The sequence below is a fragment of the Macaca nemestrina genome, chromosome 13 (genome assembly GCF_043159975.1).
Source record: "Macaca nemestrina isolate mMacNem1 chromosome 13, mMacNem.hap1, whole genome shotgun sequence".
In the NCBI taxonomy this organism is placed as follows: Eukaryota; Metazoa; Chordata; class Mammalia; order Primates; family Cercopithecidae; genus Macaca; species Macaca nemestrina.
The window spans coordinates 16,230,439-16,236,292 of NC_092137.1; the positions used below are offsets into that span (position 1 = coordinate 16,230,439).

The window sequence follows — 5,854 nt, forward strand, 5'->3', positions numbered from 1 at the left end:
CAGAATTAAAAAGCACTTTGGGAGCAGGGGCTGGGGTAATGGGGGAGGCATGGATGGTTGATTATTTTTAATTAGAGGGTTTGGAAAATTCTTCCTTGGAGAAGAGGCACTGGAGATAGGCCTTGGAGAATGTGAGGATTTTAGGAAGTGGACAGGGTGAGGTGAGTATGGTGGAAATTTCAAGAAAAGGAAGGTACTAGCAAGATGTAGACTGGGCAAGGCCAAGGCATATTTGGTGAATGGTAGGCCTTCAGGGATGTCTGGTGGGTTGGGCCTTTGGGAAACTATGTCAGAGGGCATGAAATGAAACATGCACTGTGTCCAGGCTAGGAGGGTCTTGTGGGCATGGAATTAATCCACCCACTTACACCTTCCTTGTGTTCCAGGTCCTGTTCCACGAGCTGAGGATTCTAAGGACAAATAATCCACAGCCAGACTTACAGATAGGTTCAAGAAATAAATTCTCTTTTGCAACCAAGAGCTCATCGTTCAGTATGAGTTTCAATACATATAAGAAGAAATATTATGATCCCCCCAAAAAAATAAAGAAAGAAAGAAAGAATTCACAGCTGGGCGTGGTGGCTCAAGCCTGTAATCCCAGCACTTTGGGAAACTGAGGCAGGCAGATCACTTGAGGTCAGGAGTTCAAGACCAGCCTGGCCAACATGGTGAAACCCCATCTCTACTAAAAGTACAAAAACTAGCCAGGTGTGGTGGCACACACCTATAATCCCAGCTACTTGGGAGGCTGAGGCAGGAGAATCGCTTGAACCTGGGAGGTGGAGGTTGCAGTGAGCAGAGATCGCACCATTGTACACCAGCCTGGGCAACAGAGCCAGACTCCATCTCAAAAAAAACAAAACAAAACAAAACAAAATTCACAAGCCTGTCTCCAAAGAGCCTACAGTTTATTGTGGCACATAAAACACTAAAGAATTGTAAGGATGTGACAGGATCGCAGGATCGATCCTATCTATGATAGACATAATGTCAGAGGAAGTCATAAGATATAAAGTCAGCTACTCTGACCTGGGAAAGAGAGTTGGGGGAAGCCGAACAGAAAAAGAGGCCACCTTTAGCTTGAGTCTTGAACTGCTATCAAGCAGTTCAATTGAGCTTTCCTTGAATTTAATCCAGAAGTTAGTCCAGTAGTTCTCAACTTAGGGTAATTTTGCCCCCTGGAAACATTCATCAATGTCAGGGGACATTTTTGGTTGTCATGACTTGGTGGTGAGGGGGGTGCTACTAGTATCTCATGGGTAGAGGTCAGGGATGCTGCTGTACATCCTAAAATGCACAGGGCAGCCTCCACAGTAAAGAAGGATCTGGCCCAAAAGTCAATCGTGCTGAGATTGAGAAACCCTGGGTTGAAGAACATGTCAAACTCCACCATGTTGGGAATTGGGAGATGGTCAGGTAGCCAACGGCTTCCTGTGGCTTTGGGCAGGTCCCAGCTGTTTCTGGTGGGCCTCATGCTGTGGACTGAATGTGTCCCCTCAGAATTCATGTTAAAGCCCTAAACCTCTGTGTAATGGTATGTGGAGGTGGGGCCTTTGGCAGAAATTAGGGTTAGATTAGGTCATGATGGGACTAATGGCCTTATAAAAAGAGAAACAGGTGCAATATATCTCCCTCCCTCCCCGCCTTCCTCCCTGCCACCGCCACCATCCCCGCAGCCTTCAGAACCGTGGGGGCTAAATGTCTGTGGTTTCTGCCCTCTAGTCTACAACATTCTGTGATTCTGTGATAGCAGATGGAGCATCTTGATTTCCTCTATCTGGTCATGAGTCTGTGAGGCTGGATGTTCTTTTACACTTGTCTCACCTCTCTAGGACATCATGAGAGGGTTGTTCAATGAATGTTCAGCTCACTCATCTTCTGGCAGGGCATGGTTTTCATCCATCTGCAGATTTCTGGCTCATGCATTTATAGAGTTTCTAGAGGCAGCTTTACAAAGCATGTTGGATGAGGTGTTTTGTTTGTTGGGAATAGTGGATTATTTATATTGCTGGATAACTATGTGACCCAGGGAAAAATATGCAGTATTATGCAATATTAGGATCTCTCACTCTCACCCCACCCAGCCACATTTTCTTCACACTGTTGCTCAATCCTGGTCACACACAGAAGCCACTTTCATGGCTGGAGAGACCCTTCCCCTTGGCTCAGCCTCTGACAGCCTCTCACTGCCTATTGGCTATGGCGTCATCCCCTGGGTCTGACTTTCCTGGCCCTCCACAGCCTAACTCCAGGGACAGCTCCGCTTCATCTGATGCCTCCTTCCCTCAGGCTGTGCCAGAGACGTGCTTCAGCCACAGCAAACCCACCATTGTTCCCCAAATGAACAGCCCTAGAGGGAAGAGACTGTGCTTAATTGCTCTAAAAGCCCAGTTCAGCAAAGACCCAGTGAATAAAATGACAGACAAATGAATGCACACTCTAAAGAGGCTTTTAGAATTCATGAGAAGCCACATGTTGAGGAGGTTGGTGATAGCAAGGCAGTGGCATCCATGGACAGAAGTAGGTGAAAACGTTTCCTCGAGGAGGCAAAGAGGCCGTCTCTGTGTTGGCAAATTTGAGATGTCACTCTGCAGAGATGGAACCTAACATCTAGGGATGTCAGTTAGCATCTCCGTGGTTACTCCTCTGTGATTCTGCTGGCTTTCCAGTGTGGTTGGGAGATGGCTGCGTAGCTTCAAGCCCCACACCCACACAGCTTCACTGAACAGCAGGAGGGAGTGTATCGGTGAGCTGCTGTCACGACAGCACTGTGTAACAAACACCCCCAAACTCAGTGACCTACAACTAATGCAACAGACCATGTTTTTTTCTTTCTCTGCAGTCTACCTATGGGTCAGCCAGGACTCTTCTGCTTCAGCTGGTCTCTGAGGCTTCAGGTCAGGTTCAGGTCTGTTCTGCAGTCATCCTAATTTTCTTGTACTTACCAGCAACGCGGCATGTTGATCGCATGACAGATTCAGGGATCTAATGGTAAGGCCAAGCCTGTGAAAACATTGAAAGTCTCTGTTTCATGTCTGCTCACATGATGGGCTGGCATGTACATCCTGCCCTGAGGGGAGGGGAGGGGAATAGGAGCATCAATACTCTCTGAACAATCATCTCATCTATCACAGGGGTAGGATGTCTTCCTGAAACCCTCTGCCAGAATTCCCCAGGGAATCTTATGCCACACTGACTAGAACCGAGTGTCGTGGCCAGCCCCAAACCAATCACTGGCAAAGAAGAACTGGCTTGCTATGAGGGATTAGACCAATTGTCATTTGGCCCTGGGCCAGGACCCTCTTCCCGTGAACACTGAATGGATTTGGGCTCCTGTCAGCAAGGCATTGGCAGGTGATGACTATTGAGTAGGCAACCAATGTCTGCCCCAGCCACCAGCTCTGATCAGGGTGAGGTCACTTTCCCTCTTCGGGCCCAGAGTAGCACAGAAAAGTCTCCGTGGGCCTTGCAGGGTGTTGGAAGTGTGTCCACACAAGTTTTTCCAGGTGCCACTCGCTGAAATCCCTTCACCTGCTCTGTCCCCACCAGGCAGACCAGCCAGTGCACTCCTGCCTCAGACACTGGGTCACCAGGCAGCTCCTTCTGTGGGTGTGTCTGTCCTTACAGGATCCCTGGAGCAAAGGCTGCCCTCGCCAGGCACTGGCTGGCAGCTCCCATGGCACAGGTGTCACATCAGGCCTGCTGCACTTGCCCCTGCTTGCCCAGGGACTTCCCTTCTAACAGTGAGGTCTGAGAGCATCTCTAAGTTGGTAAGAAACCGGACAGCCAAACAGCCTTGGATTATTCTACCCTCAGCCTGCCTCTCTGGGCTTCAGATTGTTCATTAGAAATATTCTAGGGGATGATAGGATTCTCACACAATTTCCCGTGCCGGAAAGTGAATTTTCTGATGGCAGTGGCTATCTCGGGGGGGTGGGGGGAGGTGTAAGCATTCAGCTCCTCCCTAGCAGCCAGGCTGTTTCTGGGCATCCCTCTCCATATCTGGTCCCTGACACTCTGGGATCCTCCTGTGAGGGCCTGGGCAGAGCACCCAAGGCAGGCAGGGGCCTTGGACTCTAACCCTAGCAAGACCTTGACATTGCTGTGTGAAGAGGCTTTGTAGGGCCTGAAGTTTTGCATTTGAGGAGTTTTTTCTTAAAAAGGGAAAAAAAGGTAGAACATAATTTGTAAATGCCCAACTAGGTAACAGCTGTGATGGTTGATTGCATGTGTCAACTTGGCTGGGCCACAGTGCCCAGATATTTGGTCAACCATTGTTCTGGCTTTTCCTGCGAAGGTGTTTTGTGGATGAGATTAACATTTAAATTGGTGAACTCTGAGTCATGCAGATTGCCCTCCATAATGTGGGTGGACCTCACTCAATCAGTTGAAGGCCTGGCCACTCCCAGGGAGGTAGAAGCTCTGCCAGCAGGCCGCCTTCAGACTTGAACTGCAGCTCTTCTGTGGGTCTCTGGGCTGCTGCTACACCCTGCAGAGTTCGTACTCCCAAGCCTCCACAGCCATATGGGCCAGTTCCTAAAAATCTCTCTGTCTCTGTCTTTCTCTCTATGTCTCTCTCTTTCTCTCTCCATCTATCTCTGTCTCTCTTCTCCCTGTCTCTCTCTTTTTCTCTGTCCCTCTGCCTCCTTCTCTTTCTCTCTGTGTCTCTGTCTCTCTTTATCTCTCTCCATCTTTATCTTTCTCCCTCTCTCCATCTCTGTCTCTCTGTCTGGTCATCTCTCTCTGTGTGTGTGGCCCTCTCTCTCTTTCTCTGCCTCTCTCCTCATCTCTCTTTTTCTCCCTCTCTCTCTGTCTGATCATCTCCCTCTCTTTTTCTCTCTTTCTCTCTGCACACACATGCATCTTGTGGCTTCTCATCTTGTGCTCCTCAGGAGAATACTGCCTGACACAGGGCCTTGGAAAGACCCGATGCGATCAGGGGCCCAATGCCTGAGGCCCATTAGCTTCCCTGTGGAATCATCCCTGGGAGCCGGGCCGCCCTCCCCATGCTGGTCCTCCACAGTCCCTCTGTAAGATGGTGAGGGGTTGCCCCTGAGCTTCGCCTTGGTGCTGAGGCCCTACACATAGACTGCAGGTGTCTGAGCACGTCCCAGACAGTCAAGCATCAGGGTCTCCAGCCCTGCCTCTGGCCATCCCCTCACCTGCAGCCCATGCACACGAGGTGAGGAAGCAGCAAGAGGCACACAGAGGGCCACCTTCTCATACCCGGAGCCTTCAGCGACTGAAGAACCCAAGGTCACCCCAGACCCCAGGCCTGGCCATCTTTCCCCTTCCCTCAGCTGAGTTCTGCTCAGCTTGCACCTTTCCAGGTACCATTGCTTGCCACTTATGGGTTGCAAAAAGAAATATATGGGGGTTCATAGATTTTCAGAAGTTATAAAACACCCTTGTCAAGGCCAGATTTTTGTCTGCCTGTCACTGCTAATGTAAACGTACCTTCTCTGGAGGCCTTCTGAAGGGGTCAGAGCCCTGACGTGGAGCTGGGGAGCTGGGTGCTGGTTGCAGGGGACCTGCTAACTGGCCAGTGGCATTGGTCAGTCCCATCTCCCAGGTGGGCCTCCACTGAGTACCTGGGCTTTGCTGGATGATCCACGGTCCTTGCAGTTGTGCCGTCCACTGGATAGACTTTGCAGCTTGCTCTGCTGCCCCCATGTGCTTGGTGACCTGGTCCTTTTGAGAAGACAATGGGGATGGGGAAGACTTTGGGCGTTGAATTGGGAACTCATTTTGTGTTGGGTAGAGTCACCAAGAAGTCAAACACACTAGACAACAAGCAAGCAAGAAAACAAGCAAATGAATAAATGCACTAATTTGAATTTTTTACAAGCACTGC

At 49.8% G+C, this 5,854-nt stretch overlaps 1 pseudogene; it reads left to right on the plus strand.

Moving 5' to 3' along the window:
- The first annotated feature begins 384 nt into the window (after positions 1-384).
- Positions 385-525, plus strand: LOC112425432 (small nucleolar RNA SNORA40; annotated as a pseudogene).
- Positions 526-5,854: the final 5,329 nt, after the last annotated feature.